The following is a 20,949-nucleotide window of genomic DNA, read 5'->3' as shown; positions in this document are numbered from 1 at the left end:
TTTTGGATTAATAAGCCAACAGGAAAAAAAAAACACTCCATGGCAAATTTTCGCCACCTGCCCTCCGAACAATTTTCCAAAGAATAGGGGGAGGGATAATGGCAAGTTTGTGTTAGTAGGGATGAATACAGAACTATTTTATTTTCAAGGACAGTACAGCTGAAAAAGTGCAGGTATTGGTGCAGCAGCAAAGTATGCAGCATGTTCCTAAGCAGACATGCAAAAACTGACGGTGTTTATGTTTTGTCAAAAGAGAGGTTATATTCAGTTAATCACCTACTAGTGGGAAGGGATCCAGAAATGTGGTTACAGAGGTGTGGGCCCCATGTTTAATGAAGGCATTTTTTTTTCAAGACGGCTGAAGAATGTAACCTGACACTGTGTATTGAGTGTGTATTACTGTGCCTAACCTGATGGGCTAATTGTAGGTGAGAAGCAGCCCAAGCTGGAGAGCTACGGCATAGGAATCTGGGAAGAAGGAGACTAACAGCTGCGTCATGGAGAGCGAGCTGCAGAAGTTGGCATGAGCTCATTTGGGAGTGGCCTGCATGTACAATGACCCAGACCATGTGAGTGCGAGTGAAATCACCACTGAACTCAAAGGGAACCTGTGGGAATAAAGAGGCCTTCTCTGGATTGCACCACTTCTGGGCTAAAGTTTCTCACAAGGAACAAGGTAGACTTGGTGCAGTTGGAGAATCTGGTATGTTCTGATGTGTTGGTTATAAGATAGAATGACATACAGCTGCACCCACTGGAGGTGCATGGACCCATGTCCAGTATGCAGAAGCTAACCATATATCTACAGTACATCTATATCTATCTAAAATGTAATTTAAGCACCACATTACATGCCACATATTGCAATAATTGTGCATTTTTTATATTGTACTGATGGATGTCTTGGTAGTCAACTAGCTTGGTGATGATATGTTCTTCCTGTAGAAGGGCTCTCCATAAAACAGATCTTGTAGGGACAGTAAAAAATGCACTCTTCTGGCAAATTAGTGACTCTCTCCGCTAGTGAATGCTTCCTGGTGTAAAGAAGAATGTCCAATATCAGCCCTGGGTTAAAACTTCGGCCTTACCATAGAATGAATATTTGAATGTGGAATTTTTTTCGATGTATATCTATTTTTATTATTTTTGTCATCTTGTGGCCTGTAAACACAGCTCTGTGTGTTAATGGAGGTGCTGTAGCCACAGGGAGACCCACATGCCGCGTGATAATATCGAATCTCACGTTATTGTTGGGGAGGTGGGCGGGCATGGTGGCTCATTGCATTGCAGTGTAGCCTCACACCCCCAGGGTGAGGAGGTCGGTTCCTTCTGTAGTCTGGAAACATGTGGTTAAGTGAAGTGGTGAGTATGAATTGGCCATAGTGGGTGTGTGTCCCTGGTAATGGACTAGCGTTCCATCCAGGATGCCCCCTGCCTGGTGACCTCTGATTCCAGGGATAGACTCCAGATCTGTAGTGATGCTGTATTGGGTACGTGGGTATGGATAGATGCTGGGAAGGTCATGTTTACCACCAGCAATCGTCACACTGCACTTAGTCAAAAGTTACTAACTAAATTGCCAAATTTACCTGAACAGTTTGTTTTTGCATTTGTCTGGATGGACCATATCAAAGAGCATGAGTAAGGAGCTACCGTAGCACTTAAATGTGTGCCTGGATTTGAATCCTTATCTCTAGAGTTGTGGAAAAATTGTTAACCTCTGCCCTGGAGTTCTTAAGCAAAAGTTGAATGAATTTAGGATTCTGAAAAATACAACGCAGAAAACCAATGGATGCCTTCAATGCCTGACAGGGGGGATCCGTATGATGTTCCATATCCTGAGATGCCAACGCCGCTACATGCTGCTAACCAAATTTAAGGGAGGTTTTATGAACATTACAATGAAGCTAAATGCCTTCTAGGGCCTCCCCAGTCACCAAATCTAAACATCATTCAACTTATTTTTGGAAGTTCTGGAGCACAGAATGAAAAACACATTTTTTTCTGCTTGACGACTGGTCCAATATCCCTCAGCATTCCAAGAAAGATGTTCTGAAGCTTTCCTTAAGGCGAAGGGTTGGCTCATATTATTATAGGGTCTGTGAAATGAATGTATTGTTAGAAAATTCCATTATATCGCCCTATAATGCTATGTATGACTTATGTTCAAAAAAACATAGACTAGTTGCCTTTTATAAACTACAACTTGTGTATTTGATGATCATTCAATAAAGGAAAGTTTAAATTTTAAATTAAACTTTAAACTTTGAAACAATTTGAAACTTTAAATTAAGTTTCCAATATGCATCCGACTGTTACATATTCAAAAGAATGTCTCATAAAGTGCAATCGTAAGCTGTATGGAGAGTGAGCCTTTAGGGCACATGTTTAATGCTAGAAAAAAATCCAGGACCCATGTTTTTTAAAATGTTATTGGCTCTTTCAAGACATGACAAGTTTTGCATTGTTGGGGATTTGTTGATGGAAAGCACTTTTACAATTTCCACTCAATTCAGCAACATGTGTGTTTCTATATGTGTATCTTGGACAGAATTCCGCTGCATAAAGGAATGTCTGAGGAGAGTCCCCAGTTCTCCCCCATTCTATAAATACTGTATCTGAAGGCCCTTTGAAGCTTAGTCTTCCTGTGGAGTAACAATCTGCTGTAGTGGAACCTGTTAAAGGCCCAGGAAGTGAAGCCTGGGACTTGATTTGTAAAAAAAGCCCAGGACAACGGGGCTCAGCAGGGGGTACACTGTGTCTGCAGGGTTTCTCAGATCTTTCTGTTTTTTAAACCTGCTTGTTGGAAAGATAAAATGTCGTGTTTTTAACATGTTGTTAAGCTAACAAAATACAGAAGCAACGGATCACGGAACACTGCGTTTTTTGTAAACAACTGTCTTATTTTATTTAAGAAAAAAACAAATTATTAAGCAATCAATGAGTAATAGACTAAAAACAAAGGTCATCCTAACTAATGCTAATTAAATATCATTAGACACACAGTTGCTAAAACTTGTGATGACTTAAAATTCAATGTAAGGAAGCCTGTTTTCTCTCTTCTATGGAAAAATGAAACATTTCCAAATCCTTTCAAAAAACAGAAAGAAACGATGCTGGCTTGTTTTATTAAATATTAAATAAATCTGGTTTTATTAACCCGTCTCAAGTGGAATTTAAGCTTTTCAAGCCAAAGATTGCGAAATTATTTATTGCAGCCAATAGCTAGGTCATAAATAACAGACAATTACAATTCTCCTGTACTGCACTACTTTTACAGTCATGTCTGCTTTCCTCTTCACCTCTCCTAAATTATTACCACACATTTGTCTTAATCCTGCATCGTTTTACTTCGGAGCGGTAATAAATGATCTCCTGAAAGATTAATTGCAGAGAAACATAAAACACATTGATTGAGAAGACAAAACGTACACAGAAAATTCATGTAGGGCAACACACTCGCAAATATGTGCACAGAAATGTCAGCGACTAGCTTTAATTCTGTTATTTGCAAGTATAGATTTTTCTATGAGGAGGGCGGCATAAGGATTAAATAATCCTTTTTTCCATTTCAGTCTGTTTCCTATTTCATTTGTGGCCTTTGTGAGAAGCGTTCCAATTAGATCCATGATAATTATAAAAATACTGCTTATTGATCCCAGGAATTTATATGCACCTCTGAACTCCACATGTTGCCATACGGTCAAGGGTGACAGCCTTTGCATCTCTGATAGCTGCACAAATGCCTGTAGCATCTCCTGACAGCTGCAACTGAAGCCCACGTCAATGCAGAAATAACCCTACAGTTACACACTCTGTCACATTTATTTCTATGTGTTTTACATTGAGATGTAAAGGGAAAACGTCTTTTAATGCACACATGCCCATTGCAATGACGCATTGAATAAAAAGATGACACCCATATTAACCCCATTTTGGGAACCGATTTCCAGCTTAATGTCGCCCCATTTATATACCATAAATGCACTGATGAAGGCTTGCATCTCAGTTGTCATGTAATGGTTTTGGAACACCTGCCATTCTGCTGTGAAAGTAAATAATGTTAATTACGCATTTTCTTATAGGATAATAAAAATATTTTGGTTGTGATTTAAAATTTTTAGACTGTACTAGAATAAGCTAGTACATAGTACTAGAATGCGTACATGTTAATTCCAGTGTCTGTTTAAAGTACCTCCAAACTAAAAAGAATACAATTTCCTCCCGTGAAGCTCCTATGAATTAAGGATGAGTAATGCAAAGAAAAGTACTTGTAAATTCATCATATAAATTCAAACATAATATATTTCAGTTTTTAGATTGTGAATGCAGAGAATTAGTGTATTTGTTCCTTTATATTGCACAGGAAATTCTAAACCTTTATATTTTCTCTCATTTATTCAGGAAAGATTCGAACAGGAGTTGTACAGAAAGTCAAGCCAGAAAAATCTGAAGACTGGGCCAAGTAATATGGTGACTATCAATGAAACCAGATGTTCAACAGCTCACTTTGCACACACTGAAGTTGACTAATAATTTTTCATTGTCAGCCACAATGATAAGGTGAAACGGGGAAAATAAAGGCACATGCAGAGACTTTGATCAAGAAAATGCTGGCCTGGTTTTCAGGCCAGAAGGAGTGAGCTCAAAGTAGAAGTTTTTAAAGATCTGCATCATTCAGACGCCTAACACCTGTGCTACATCAGCTTCATCACGCAACTATCCAGTGGGGGCTGGAAGGAGGACACAGGTCAGAGCGCCTGATTCTGGAGACAGTGATGATCATACAGCAAATACAAGTGAAAGGTACAAATTATAGCAGCATATGGAAAAACCTGCTTATCCAGCTTGAAAGTAAAATGTCACCAGCGTTTCACTGAAATGTGGTGGGTCCACTGTGTAATAATTTTGGGGTTGTTTATTGATGATGAAAAATTAAATCAAATGCAAATATAAAATGAAAGAAACATGAATTCGTTCATCGTTTTATTCATAACATATATGATTAATATTTCCTTTGTCTTTACATTTGAAGCATCTGTTACTATTCTTGGTTTTGTTGTCTTTCTTTAGTACTAACACCCTGTCTTACGACAATCAGTCTGTTGCATTTAAATATAGCAGAAAGGACCATCTCTACCACCCATCTCCCCTGCAAACCCGACCCATGCTCTTTCTTATGCAATTGGGAAGGTTCACGAACTGTTCTCTGACTGTTGCCTTGAAGGAGGGAGGGGTGTGGAAACGGGGAAGGGCAGTCATGCTGTCCAGGCTACTATTGCCTACCTCTCCCATCAATAACGCGCACGGTGACAGCGCTGAAGGGTGCACAAAATGGCCCTAGCCTCATGCCTGTCATCAGGATCAGGCAACAATGCCCACAGCTTGCATCCCACATAGCTGAGGGACAGGCGTCCCGAACACCAGCCTCCTTTATCCGCCAGCTACTAAACCCCCTTTGCTTGGACACCAAAGCACTCTGCTTTCAGGGTGTGCAGCTGTTTTTAGACCAAAACATAATTACGTCGTCTTCTTTCTCTCTCTTCCCCTCTATGCCTTCATGCTGGCCTGTGTTCCTCTGCCCTTATGAAGAAAAGAAAAGGAGGGAGGGTGAAGCATCTGTCCTGGGCTCTGCAGGCTTCCCCCACCTGGAAGAGCTCACTCTGTACCATGTGCAGCTCCTGCTCTGCTGCTCCTCTTAGCCCTTCCAAAGCATTTGCTGCACACGGCCAGCAAAACATCTTCAATCTCCTATTAGGTAACACTAAAGCAAACAAAAAGCAGAATGTGTATTAATATGATGGAATTAAGAGAGTCACCACCGAAGAATGCCAAGTAGGCCAAGGAGACATGCATGAGCATCACGGTTATTTATATGGCCTGCAAAGTGACAGGAACACACCACCTTCCCTGTTTTTGCTGAGTAACGGGTTGAGCACTGCTAAGAAGAGACTGGTCAAAGAGGCTTTGTGGATTTGTTTAGTTTTCCTAGTATATGCATTTAAGTATATTTCATTCAGAGATATGCACTTTATATGCCACCCTCTCCAAAACATATTAGTGATGCTATGCATCACATGCAGCCAAGTCATGATCATCACGCAAGGTCTCTAGTAGTAGCACTGATTTTATGTGGTTGTGAATGTCAGGCACTGTTTAAATAGGATAAAAAGATACATAAATCTAAGGGCAGTTGGGTGGTATTTTAAATAGCCTGGGGAAGGTAAAGTAAGGCATCTGATGGTAATTAAGCTGGAAAACTACACTCTCTTTCTATTACAAGGTGATTATGTAGCTGTCTTTAATTCATTAATCGAGATATTTGAAATATAATAATATACTACAAAACATGCCCTGCATAGGACTGCCATCCTGTCAGGATGTACCACGCCTCCTGCTCTATGCTGCCTACTTCACGTTCCAGTATGATCCTATACTGAATAAGCATCATAGATAAGTATATGGATGATAGGAGAAACTAAAGATCTGCTTCATTGTGTACAATATAAGTCATTGAAATGTGTTGCTGAGACAATAGCAAACCTTCATGCATGTCCCTCAATAATCACTGAAGACCTTGGACAGGCAAAGTTTTACACCCTTGTGAAAATTAAGTGAAACAACTTGTCACGATACGCAGACGAACTGACGACAGTTAAATGGCCATCACAGTCATATTAATTCATACTTATCACCTTGGGTAATAAGTGTTTATATTTAGGACCTGGATTGATAATGAAATTGTATGGGAATAACCTAGGATGGGGCACCAATCCATCACTGGACACACACACCATTCATGCCTATGGGGAATGTGGCAACTCCAATTGACCTTAGCATGTTTTTGGACTGTGGGGGAAAAGCAGAGAACCTGGAGGAAACACGGGGAGTCTTCCGACCCTTAAAGCATTTACTTGAAATATACATGGATGGCTGAAGCATGGTTATACCACTCAGCTGTAACCCCACCCGAGTAGGCCTGCCAGTCTATGAGCACAGTGCCTCCTCTCTCCATCCATTTAGCTCTAACCCCACCCGAGCAGGCCTGCCAGTCTGTGGGCACAGTGCCTCCTCTCTCCATCCATTCAGCTCTAACCCCACCCGAGCAGGCCTGCCAGTGTGTGGGCACAGTGCCTCCTCTGTCCATCCACCCAGCCCTAACCCCACCTGAGTAGGCCTGCCAATCTGTGGGCACAGTGCTTCCTCTATCCATCCACTCAGCTCTAACCCCACCCGAGCAGGCCTGCCAGTCTGTGGGCACAGTGCCTCCTCTGTCCATCCACCCAGCCCTAACCCCACCTGAGCAGGCCTGCCAATCTGTGGGCACAGTGCCTCCTCTCTCCATCCACTCAGCTCTAACCCCACCCGAGTAGGCCTGACAGTCTGTGGCCACAGTGCCTCTTCTGTCTATCCACTCAGCTGTAACCCCACCCGAGTAGGCCTGCCAGTGTGTGGGCACAGTGCCTCCTCTGTCCATCCACTCATCTCTAATCCCACCTGAGCAGGCCTGCCAGTCTGTGGGCACAGTTCCTACTCTCTCCATCAACTCAGCTCTAACCCTACCGGACCAGGCCTGTCAGTCTGTGAGCACAGTCCTCTTCTGTCCATCCACTCAGCTGTAACCCCACCCGAGTAGGCCTGACAGTCTGTGGCCACAGTGCCTCTTCTGTCCATCCACTCAGCTCTAACCCCACCCGAGTAGGCCTGCCAGTGTGTGGGCACAGTGCCTCCTCTGTCCATCCACTCAGCTCTAACCCCACCCGAGCAGGCCTGCCAGTGTGTGGGCACAGTGCCTCCTCTGTCCATCCACCCAGCCCTAACCCCACCTGAGTAGGCCTGCCAATCTGTGGGCACAGTGCTTCATCTATCCATCCACTCAGCTCTATCCCCACCTGAGCAGGCCTGCCAGTGTGTGGGCACAGTGCCTCCTCTGTCCATCCACTCAGCTCTAACCCCACCCGAGCAGGCCTGCCAGTCTGTGGGCACAGTGCCTCCTCTGTCCATCCACCCAGCCCTAACCCCACCTGAGCAGGCCTGCCAATCTGTGGGCACAGTGCCTCCTCTCTCCATCCACTCAGCTCTAACCCCACCCGAGCAGGCTTGCCAGTCTGTGGGCACAGTCCTCTTCTGTCCATCCACTCAGCTGTAACCCCACCTGAGCAGGCCTGCCAGTGTGTGAGCACAGTCCTCTTCTGTCCATCCACTCAGCTGTAACCCCACCCGAGTAAGCCTGCCAGTGTGTGGGCACAGTGCCTCCTCTGTCCATCCACTCATCTCTAATCCCACCTGAGCAGGCCTGCCAGTCTGTGGGCACAGTGCCTACTCTCTCCATCAACTCAGCTCTAACCCTACCGGACCAGGCCTGTCAGTCTGTGAGCACAGTCCTCTTCTGTCCATCCACTCAGCTGTAACCCCACCCGAGTAGGCCTGACAGTCTGTGGCCACAGTGCCTCTTCTGTCTATCCACTCAGCTGTAACCCCACCCGAGTAAGCCTGCCAGTGTGTGGGCACAGTGCCTCCTCTGTCCATCCACTCATCTCTAATCCCACCTGAGCAGGCCTGCCAGTCTGTGGGCACAGTGCCTACTCTCTCCATCAACTCAGCTCTAACCCTACCGGACCAGGCCTGTCAGTCTGTGAGCACAGTCCTCTTCTGTCCATCCACTCAGCTGTAACCCCACCCGAGTAGGCCTGACAGTCTGTGGCCACATTGCCTCTTCTGTCCATCCACTCAGCTCTAACCCCACCCGAGTAGGCCTGCCAGTGTGTGGGCACAGTGCCTCCTCTGTCCATCCACTCAGCTCTAACCCCACCCGAGCAGGCCTGCCAGTCTGTGGGCACAGTGCCTCCTCTCTCCATCCACTCAGCTCTATCCCCACCTGAGCAGGCCTGCCAGTCTGTGGACACAGTGACTCCTCTCTCCATCCACTCAGCGTACTCTCTGCCCTGTTGGCTGTGCAAACCAGCAAGTCCCAGGCCACTGCATGCATGTCTGTGTGGCAACTTGTTTCAAATCATTTGGACAAGGGTGTAGTACAAATGCCTTGCAAATATTTTAGCACAATCACTGCGAAGTAAAACTTGTTCTTTGGTGTTTTTAAAATAGAATTTGTGTCGGGAAAGTCATATATTCTTGATTGTACATTTTTATTTAAAATATGTTGGTTTAATTGTGAATTTAGTTTCTCAGTAAGTCTGAAGTCTGCCTTCATTCAAGTGGCTCAAATTGTCCCTCACAGGCAAATGAGTGGAATGTGTCACGCCGGTGATTAATGGTAAGAAACCTGCTAACAGGACGTTAGCAGGGGGCTCCACAAAGCTCACCTGGTCAGCTTGCGTGGGTTGCATACAGCTAGGATAGAAACTGCAGGGCAGCCCCAAGGGTATTCTGGGGTGAGGTTACAGTCTGGTCAAGATGTGGAGATCTGCAGAGGCTTCTGAACTCCTGGGGGGAAGGGCTATCAAGAGGTGAGTTTGTCTGTAGCAGAGCTGTCAAGTATTAAAGAACATCAGGATACACTCCGGAGCATGAGTCATTGCTTGGCTTCATTAGGGGCCTTGTGAGACTGGGAAATCTCTACATACAACCACTGTTTGTTTAGCACCTACCTCAGATAGCAGCTATTTGCCAATGCGACAGTAATAGAAAAATTATTTTCTGACCAATGTGCTTTTTTTACTATCCAACTTTCAAACGCCTAACAATGCATGTGGGACTGAGAGAGATCTTTGAAGCAGAATGCATAAAATGCTAAAAACATCCACTTTATGAAGGATAAAAGAAATTGAGCATGGAAGGCTATAGTAAAGTCGTAAGCACAGTTGTGGTCACGCCTAGGCTACCGTGATTTTCATTCAGCGACCATTTCGCTTGACAACCGTGTCGCTGGAACAGAACTCGGTCGCTAAATGAGGAGTGGTAGTAAATTCTTTATTGTGCACTTTTCAAAACCATAAATATAAATGCCAGCCATAAATTATTATAATTATTTGGATTTATTTTAGATTTATTGCATTCTATGCTTTACAAAATAACCACAAACGAAACAACAAAACCAATACCTTCATATATCATTGCCCAGTCTGTTCTCTTACTAGGTTATAAAGAAAAATGACTGAATTGTTGTGAATTAGAATTTTTTTTAAGTATATCATTGTCATCCTGACCAACAAGAGCAGCTTTCGAGACATCCAGCAGGAATTAATTTTCCATTGGCGGGAACCAGTGGTGAGTCTTCTTCAATACTGTTAAAATATGCTAAATATAGACATGCTGCTTATGTGACATTCAGGACATTCCAAGCTTTTAGGGCTAAAGTGACGAGCTCAGTGTGCTACGGTCAGAGGCTATCTAAGACGCTGTAATAGCAGAAAAGAATAAAGTATCTATTTATAGTCACATATAGTTCACATATACAGACGCTCCTCTACTTACAAACTTTCAACTTACGAAGTTTCAGGCATACGAACTAAAAGGACTGTAAGTCCAAATTGTGTTCCTCTGGGCTCCCGTTTTCTGTCTGCAACACCAATTTTTTTTTCTGCATGCCAATTCCGCCTAGTACGACTCCTGGCCGCTACTCCCGCCGCGCCGCAGCGTAGTGTGCGTACTCCCAGCATCCTAGTTCTTTGTACTTGCGTATACCCTTAAAACGATGTTGAATATCGATTTACGAACATTTCAAGTTACAAACGGCCGTTCGGAATGTATCTTGTTCGCAAGTAGAGGAGCGTCTGTAGCTTGAAACTGAACAGGATTGCAGATGCAGTGGTCTGTTGTATTGCAGTGCCTAATGTATTCTGGAGTACTGCAGTGTGAATGGCTAGGAGAGAGCAAAATAATGGGGATTATATAAAGAACTAAAAATGCAACTGGTAGAATTCTGTATAGGGGTAAGACAAAACAACCTTTTCAGTAAAACTGCACTTTCAGCAAAGTAGAATTATCAGTTGAAGAATTCGCTCTTTCTCCTCTTCAGTTTTGCTTTTTTCATCTATGACTACTGTCTTCTCTTCTTTCTCAATCTGACTCACTTCCTCTGTCATTCTGTCACAGTCACCCAAACCCCACTGTTTCCAGCTGCTGGCTGGCCCCTGAGGCTCTCACGACCCCCGCTGGACCGCCTCCCATAGAGAGAGGGCCAGACCTAGTGTGGGGTCGGCCGACTTTGGGAACAGTGACGGTTTGGGGCGGATATGCTGGCTTGATTCTGCATGCCCGCCATCCTCAGTAATTTATTACCCTAGTTGTGCTGTCGTTGTGCTCCTGCCCTGCTATTGTTAATAAACAAGCAGAGAGGGTTGCATGGACTGTATTAATCAATTTGATGAGCAATCCTAAGATCATCTTTACACCTAATTATTCCCTTGATTTATAGAAACTGGCCATTGCTCTCTATATACACCTTGCTCACATTTGTGAGATTTACTCTGTCCCAGGAATAGATTCCACCACCTTCTGCTTCCTCAGGCACCCACCACTTTTACTTTCTCCTTCCTTTTCATCTTTATCTTTCACTACTTCTTTTCATATCTCCCTTTCATGTAAGTTGTTTATTTGTCTTTCCTCTGTGTGCAATCTTCATTTTTCCCGTAAGAGCTATAACACACTGGCAGGCTGATGAAACATCCTCCCCCTTCCGCAGTGCAACATCTGTCTCCACAGTAAGGGTTCTGTCACCAACGCTGACACGTCCAGAAGGAGCGGCCTGCATGGGATCTGCTACCCTGCTACCACGGGCACCAGGAATACTGCACTGAGACAAATCAAGTGTCTCTACATATATTGCTCTCCTGGTTTGGCTTAGGTTTTTTTTTTCCATACTGGCACAGATTTCCCTGGGTAATAAGTGGGGGAGCATTCTGATTGATTCAATTACATCTGCTCCACCCAGTCATTTTGATGGTATCTGAATGCTGTTGTTGTTCACATTCCAATTATATTTAAGCAATTTATCATAATTAGAGCAAAGCTCCTCCGTTACTGTTATTTTGCATGACGGAAGTGTTGAAGGCACTTCCCAAGAAACCGCATAATGTGCTATTTTTGTTCCAGTACTCCGTAATTGGGCTGGTGTTTTGGTACCTCTCCTAAAAACTAATTCAAAACTCTTCTGCTGCACCCCAGTCTTGTGTCCTACACTACCTTGGCTAGGCTCCAGCCCCGCCCCCCTAATCACCCTCACTACAACAAGAAGTTACATGATAAATAGTTGTAAAACTTGCCTACACTCTTCTACATTACTTTTTACAATTAACTTTCTATATTAAGTTGCTGGAAAACAGTGATCCTCGTTCAGTTATGAAAACTCTCATCCTCAGCATGTTTCTTCTGCCTGTTATTGCTTTTTAAACGACAGACTTTATAAATCATTCAAAAATAAAGAACAAGGCTAATTTACATGAGCACTTTACAATCTGCTAATCATGAGTTCAGTTTGCTTCACTACCTTATACAAGTAGTCTTAGAGTCCCGAGAGCAACTGTGGGTTAAGGGCCTTGCTCATGGGCCCAATACTTAGGCTATTATTCCAGATTTGGGACAGCATCCTACCCTGCTGAGCCACACAGCACAAAAAGCATTTTAGGTCCCAGTTTTAGTTAAAGAGTCTTAGCCGTCATTCTTGAGCAAGAACCTTTACTCATCCTGTAACAGGATGTATCACCACAAATTGCAGCTTCTGTTGTTGCCTGGAGGACACATGGTTAAATACATGCACTGCTGATATTTTAATTAAACTGCATGTGTGTTCATTTGCATAATTACTCTTAGGGAATAGCATTAAAAACCTGAAACAGTTGCGACTACAAATGATTACGAGCCTGTCTTACGGTGTTTGTTCGGAAGTATCTCACGTTCCCTAATGCCGACTCTGTCTGTGCTGCCACATTGCTGATCTCCCTGTCATGCACAACGGTTCCTTTTCCAAAAGGACACTCCCAAGTTTTTCATGTTCCGTGCCTAGAGAGAAAGGGAGGGGAACTTGAAGGGAGAGATGATCTGCTAGTAATGCAGATCTGCCCAGTAGCATCCAAGGGAAGCAGATGTGTGCTGATTAAACTGGTGGCAGTGATGAAAAGAAGAAAAGATTGGGCTGACACGTGGCCAGATCCAGTGGTCGAGTAACAGCTGGTGCACAGTTTCAGCAGAGACGCCGACTCCCCCTCCTAGGAAAATACCTTCCAAACTCACATCACAGAGGCATCACCTGTGCATGCGCCACAGAACTATCAGCTGCATAAGTAATCACTGAAACCAGGGTGTTAATTGGGCTGAGGTCAATAACACACAACAAATTCTGAAACCAGCATGGAGCACAGGCCTTGCCGAGACAATGTATTATAGGGGAGACAAAACTGTAGCAGTGTGGAGCCGCAAAATTACTGACAAAGTGTTGCTATTAAAATATGAGCACATGGAATATGTCATTCATTCATATTATTGGCAGTTATAACAATGACAGGTTCTATTCTCAATTCTTTGTAAAAGGCTTTCTTTATTTATATAATGACACAAGAAAACTATAAAACATCTCTTTATCATAGCAATTTATAAAATATCCATACTTGACTATTTGTGTATATTTCTATATTCATATACATGATTTATAATTACTGGTCCAGGATCACATAACTCATACTGTAAGTCCAAACTGTACCAATCCAAAATTTAGTCTAGCACAAACCCACTGTCAAAGAATTTTTGTTCATCTTGCAGTTGAATAGTGTGGTCATTCGGAAACATAATGGCTAACTGGTAATGAAAATTGTTCATATATACTATCATAAATAGACATTAACTGATTTTTAATTTCATTCATTAAATGTTTAACTTCTGCCGTGTTGTTTTGCAAGCGTGCTATGATTTACCAATCAGGATATAACGTTATAGATGCAGGAACAGCAGATTTTAAGCCAAACCAAAAATATTTTGAAATTTTGGTTAGTGTATATGTGCATGCCGCACTGGGGGTGTCAAGCTGAGGTTGAAAGGTAATAGTTCAAATGTTAAAAAAGCTGGCATTCTCCTTTTTAAAGTTCGTTACCTTCTGTTTCCAATAAGCCCCCTGCATTCTAGGGCTTGGTTTTACAGTACGGGGCATTAGTGTTGAAGCAGCCATGACAGATGCCACGATCAAACAGAGGGCAGCTTTTCATCATGCTTCAGCAAGGCTTTGCCACCTCACAGCACGACAAGGGAATTGACACCCTGCACAAACACAGGAGAAGAGGGAGAGGGGGGCAGGCGGAAGGATGACCTGATGGTGAACCCTGAAAAGCACCAGGTGCTGGGAGCCCAAGCAGACAGAGTGAAAAGATCACCTCTCTGGGGCAAATCATGTAACACATCATCATTGCTAATGTGTTCTCCTACACTCACCGAAAAAGCACCGTTGAGGGCCTCTATCTAAATCAAAACAAAACAGCTCACTAGAGGAAAGCACTGACAATGAACGAGAGGCTGGTTTGAGTCCAGTTTCCTGCCTTAGGTCAAAAACCACAAGCCAAAAATAAAGAAGCTTGCCCATTACATCCAACAGAATCACCAGCCGGTTCTACTAGGATAAGTTCGGTCTCCCTGTCTGTCTACAGCTGTGCAGGGTTAGGAAGGACACCGTATCTTTCTCATCCCAGCTTCTGGGCTGGCTGCCTTCTATAGTCTGCTCTTCGGTCCTCCCACGCTGGGCTCCTGACAAGCCCGATTTGTTACAGAAATCCCGAGCCGGGGGGCTGGGGAGTGGGGGGTCAGGGAGGTACGATCTTCCAGGGCTATTTGCAGAATTCTAAGATGTATGCCCTGTCATGGCAGGGGAAGAAACTGGGCCAGGAGGGACTGCCAGAGGATTAGAAGCTTGGTATTGCCTGACACTACTGGGGGGAGGGTGGAACTCTGCCTTGGCCGCCTCTTACACTCCTCAAGTGCACACTTGTACCGCTGCACAGTCCTTTAACCACTCCAGAGCTGTTTAAAGATGCACGGTTCATACATATACATGCTATGTGTTAATGCTGCTTCCTCTGGGCATTGTCTGGACACTTTGTATGGTATTAGAAAAACAAATTGAGGGAGGAAATTAAGCCAGACCATCGACGGCATTATTATCTGGAAAATAATACCTATCAAAGGAAGTGAGGAGGTGGGTGGCTGGTTGTGCCCATGCTGATCTGTGGCATGTGGCCGCTGACTGCAATCTGTCACTGTGACCTTTTATTATCTAATGCTGCAACCATGTCAGGCAGTGACAATTAAAGAAAAGGAGGACCTGCAAAGTCAGAGCTGCACATTCTCCAGAATGTTCCTGTAACACGACCCCTGTCCAGTCTTGTGAACCCTGGGTTTTACAGCAGGGAAATGGCCTGCAGAGTCTGACCTCCCTCCTTGTCTCTCTCCACTTCTGTCCAAGCTTTTAGCTCTGGCTGGTATCGAGTTTCAGCTGTAAGTATAATTGGGGAAGGTCATTGTTTATTGATACTGATAGCTATGAGAAATCTGACAGCTCATGCAGATAGATTTCAACACTCCATGCATCACTGGAGGCTGGCTGTGCCAGACAGGGTCTCTTGTTTATATATTCAGTACATTACAGATAGAGAATGAAGAGCAGGGACCGAATGGTACAGGGGGGCAAGAAAGTGGGTGTGGCTTCGAAATTTCAGGTAGCCCTATTTTTGGGAGAACAATTATGCCACACTGAAAAAGAATACCTGTATAGTCCAGTACAAACCAGATACTGCAATATTGTATTAGATATTATTGGATAATCATTGAATTGAATTGGAAGAATGCGGAAGTGTGTAATAAATATTTTTAAAATATCAGAACACTTATACCTTCCAAGTCATAGTTGTGCAGTGTTTAATATATTCTAACCATAAAATCCATAAATCTTTTAACTATTTATCCCGGTCAGTGTTGCAGGGTCATAAAGTCATAAAATATGAACTATATTTTAATGTTAAAGAAATATCTATGGTATAATTCTACACCTATCTCTCTATCCACTGAATGTATAAAGCATGGCTTTCATACATCTTTAGCTTATCTGTCAGTTTAATATCCTGACCCAAACCGCTGTAACTTTATTCATTAGTTTACCTTCCATCAAGATGGGCTACAGTGACGATGCTCTCAAATGCATATTGATGACCTCCCATCCATAATACTGCAAACTTGTCTGCAGGTTTTGTTAAGGGACCCGTTAGAAACTTTTTGCATTTGAACCCTTTCGATTGCAAAACCCTGTCTTTGCAGAGGTGGAGCCATTTATTGCAAGCAAGGTTATGAATAGAGAGTTATCCTTCACAAAATGAGGCCATTGTGGAATGTTTAATACTAAACAGGAATGTTACTTAATTTATTTATGCTTATTCGATATTTGAATATACTCCCTATTTCTGTGTGACAGACTAACAATCACTCACCTTATGTCTAAGTCTTCAAAAACAGAATCTTAGAAAATACAGGCTAAATAATTTTCTGGCTTTTTATTTTCTGATTTTATTCTGTGTTGTACTTGAATTTGCCCTATGATTACACTGCCATAACATGTTCAATTTTGCATAAGAGGGGGAGACGCTTTAAGGGTCTTGTACCAACTTGCTGTTTATGATTACTTAATAACATATGATTTATGATGACTTTATGTTTTATTAAAGGAACACAAACTATATAACCATAATGAAACTGAGAGCCAACTCAATAACACCTGTTGAATCAGCTAAGATCCTGCTGCTCCACACTGGATGGCATTTGTAACAAACGGCAGTGAAAATGATCGTCAGCTGACTGAACCTGAACCTGGCATGTCAGGACAAAATCTAGAGACTCTGACATTCGTTAAATAAAGGGTAATTGAGGACTTGCTTCTATTGAAGGTATTAGAAACAGCTTTTTGGTCTTGGCGCTTCAAGTCTATCCCTGATATCAGAAGAGCTGTCCAAAGATCCTTGTCATTCTTTTTTAACTGGCAATGGGAGACCTGCAGCCGACTGCACTGATATTCTCATTCAGAGACTCAGTGAATCATGTATCACTTGAGTACTGTAACAGAGAGAAAGGCAGGGATTTCTGACTTATTCTTCTTACATAAGCAGCTAAATCAGTATAAAATTATCTGTTGACGAGGAGTAAATGCAGCCTTTGTCCCTTGTACATTCCTAGGGGGTTAGAGAAGATGGGCTCACCTTACGCAGGTAAACATTAGCAATGGGCTCAGAGACAGAGCAACTGCAGGGCACTGATGATAATTACTGGTGATGCCACATCCAGACCCTGCCCCACCAATTTCATGTTTATACAGACCCCATGGTAATGAAACACATCCTATAGGCGTATGAGTAAAACACTATGCAAGGTGATGGCAGTTGCATAATTGAGGACCACATGCCCATAAAATACATTGTAAGGCACAGAATTAAAACAATGTGATGTGTTGCATCAAAAAGTCATACATAAAGCAATATTCCTGAGGCTTCACTGTTACATTTTTTAAATCTTGCACTGTTGTGTGTACTTCAACATCGCACAGTACCACACAGTAAGTTTTTCACTTTAGTGTGAACTGGCAGGACTGGTTAATATCATATTCAAATCTGTTGATTTTACACATAGAATAGTAATTTAATCTTAACTGAAAATGCATCCATCAGTATAAATGTTGAGAATATGTGTTCTATAAAATCAAGGCATAATTTAAATAGATAATGCAGGAGTCAAGGTATATAAGAGTTTTACCACATTCCATCAGAGATTTGATGTTGAATTAACTCATGCTATTCAAGTTCTTCTTATATATTAAATGCAAAAAAAATGCCTTTTACAGCTCTTCTTGATAGCCCTTTGGTGCGATTTAAACCAAAAATGTAATATAAGTTGGAGTTATGGAGTTATTATGTATTCTGATAATAATGAAAATTCTATTCATAACCAAACACATTATTAATGTTTGTTAAAATGTATGTTTTCAATAACAATTTCAAGTAAATTAAAACATTTCTGTTGCAATGTTAAAGTCTAAGGTTACAAGTTTTCAAAATATGTTGTAAAGTATATGTACTGTTGGAATAAAGTCGGGATTTTGCTTATTAATTATGTTTCAAAAACTTATTACATTGTTTTTTTAATATAGTTGCAATTTATTTCCACCCCAGGACCCACTGAAAGCTATCGGATTAGCTCTTCAATATGAAGTATTATTAGAAAGAATTATTATTGAATAATAGCTATAGTTATATATGCATGTATGTATACGTATGTGTGTGTGTGTGTGTGTGTGTATGTGTGTGTGTGTGTGTGTGTGTGTACAGACACAGGCACACACACAGGCACACACACACACAGCCTGTAATACTTTTTAGGCTCAAAAATTAAATAACTTGTCAAAATGCAGACAAATGACCTTTAAGGGGAAAATAATTAAATAAAAATTATCAAAGAAACTACTGTATAAACGAAATAATGAATGTATTTTTGAATATACCAGTACGAACAACGCTATAACAAATAAAGCGTGATAAACATTGTTTCACCATGTATATCTAACTCATATTTAAAAGTTTCTCTAATTATATTTTACATATAAATAGTTTAAAATATAATTTTTAAGTTGTCAATGTATTTGAGATATTTAAAAATATCTTGTAGTATCTTACACGATAATAAAATATTTCTGAAAGTATAATTTAAATTTAAAACAGCACGATGTGTAGAGTTCTGATTTTTAAATTGATGAATAGATATTTATAACGAAATGTAAGCATTCATTATCCAATACACCCCAAACTGCTATGTATCAGGGTTCGATCAATAAGTCCTGCTTGAAGTCGTACATTCTTAAAGATAACACATAAGTTCCGTTATTGAGGACAACTTTCCCACCACACTTTCCGAATGTCCGATTTCAAAATACGTATTACAACACAGTAAAAGAAAGATTATTTAAAAATTTACGTCACAACATTAAACAAAATACACCTTTATGTGACCACTCCGGTTTCGATGGAAATTCGATGCAATTCGATTCAGTAAAATTGAAGCACATTACACTTTACAAATTCTGATACTGTATCCGTCTTAAGCCTATTCAAATACATATATATGCAAATAAATCCATATATATAATGCATTTCGCAAGACGCAATAACGTAAATGTTACCGCAAATATAACAATTGCTTTAAATATCATCGTATATATAATTCTTTAATATATTTCAGCATTTACTCGTGTTTTTGACATCAGTATGAAACTGGAGATAAATGGGAAAATGTATTTGGCTACAGAAGTTAACCTAGAAATTTCAGCAAGAATCCTCGCACTTTTCATTGGGCTGCTAAAATGCGTAACAAGACTGTAAAAATCCTTGAAGTCAGTCTGATATAGCAGTATGTTAAATAATGTTTTATGATTCCTCGGGTAAACGAATTTGATTCGTGTAGTGTGACATTTTGATATATCTATCTATCTATCTATCTATCTATCTATCTATCTATCTATCTATCTATCTGTCTGTCTGTCTATCTGTCTGTCTGTCTGCATGTCTGTCTGTTTGTGAAAACCTTTTTCCTATTTTCTTATTCAATGCGTATTGAAGACGTTTACAATTTACACTGTATTTGCAAAAAAACAAAAAAAAATCCGGGTAATGCGGAAAACACCTATAGTTTAAGTTGTAAATGACGACCTAAAAGGAGAACATCGGGGAGACTTTGAAATTTAACACGACAAAGCAAACTGGAGGGTGAGAAGGACGGAGACCCGCGGTTGACCCCTGTGAGATGGAAGCATACCCCGGCTCCTGACAGCCTGACCCATGCTTTTCGTGAATTAATTTGGGCCTGAACTCTGCATGAACCTGGGGTTTCGGGAGTGTGGGCTGGTAGTGCAGAGCTGTTTGAGGCAAGCCCTGGGCAAACCTATCAGCCTGTGTAAATATTGAAGCAGTCCATCTGAGGACCAGGGGATGAAATGGGGCTGTCAGGTCCACGTAAACTTTTAAGAAGAGGTGAGGCCCCGAGAGAATGCATGTTTCCTCAAATGAGACCACCTCGTTTCGCCATCCCCCTGGTTCTTAAAACTAACCGCCTGTTAAACTTGTGCAACTTCACCTTCCAATTCAGCGACATTTAACAAACATTCATATAAAAATTTGGCACACTCAGCATAATACCGGAGCAAAAAAGCAAGCCAGAAAAACGCAGAACTATTCTCCAAAGTGGCATTTTCTTATTGCGAAAGGGTCTGAAATTTTGTAATCGGATTTGGAATTAGAATGACACCCTAAATTTTTACAAACCATCGGTTTTAATCTGTAATATTGTCTTAATTTTTTTTTTTACAATTATTTTCTTTAGAATTAATGCCATTGTAGTATAAATGTAGCTAACTTTGTTTTATTGTACCTGTTAAATTTTAATTTTAAGTTAAATGCAATAAGTATTTTGTGTTCTATGCTATGGTATGTTATGTATGTAAATCATCATTAGTAATGAGATACATATTTACAAATATTTAATGTCACTGAAGACTTCAAATACTATGTTAACATTAAAGTGCATTAAAATTGACTTTAAATAAAGGAATTTTATCGAAACGTTTATCATCTGAATTCAAAATCCTAGGAATGTGAGGAGTGAAATAGTTCCTTTGTTATAATTACCGATAACAAAATTTCAGAAGGATCTGTTCTGAAATTAAGAATGAATAGCTACCAAATTTAAATCTATTACTTGGATTATATTTGTTCATTACGTTTCGGGTTGTTCAACAAAAAGCGCGATTTACTCTAAATTAGGAATTTAAGACGGACAGTTTATGTTTTAGATCATAAGACTAAATATGCAGATGCTATTTTCCAGTAATTCAATAACAATTGCGTTTGTATTGTATCTCAATACTGTATAATGCATTCTTATTACCCGTAGGCAGTTTTTTGAAATGCAGAAGACACGTGA

At 41.3% G+C, this 20,949-nt stretch overlaps 1 protein-coding gene across 1 annotated transcript in view; it reads right to left on the bottom strand.

Annotated features, from left to right (window-relative positions):
- Positions 1-5,671: 5,671 nt before the first annotated feature.
- hoxb3a (homeobox B3a) overlaps positions 5,672-20,949 on the bottom strand; it is an 87,515-nt gene continuing 72,237 nt past the window's right edge. Inside the window, exons 6-7 of the transcript XR_011991791.1 lie at positions 9,324-9,444; positions 5,672-5,764 (exon numbers count right to left, since the gene is read on the bottom strand). The gene's annotated coding sequence lies outside the window, so the exon portion shown is untranslated. The remainder of the gene's footprint in view (positions 5,765-9,323; positions 9,445-20,949) is intronic.

This window comes from Paramormyrops kingsleyae, chromosome 5, assembly GCF_048594095.1.
Source record: "Paramormyrops kingsleyae isolate MSU_618 chromosome 5, PKINGS_0.4, whole genome shotgun sequence".
Classification (NCBI taxonomy): Eukaryota; Metazoa; Chordata; class Actinopteri; order Osteoglossiformes; family Mormyridae; genus Paramormyrops; species Paramormyrops kingsleyae.
The sequence above is the reverse complement of the archived record's forward strand: the minus strand, read 5'-3'. Positions and strand labels throughout refer to the sequence as shown.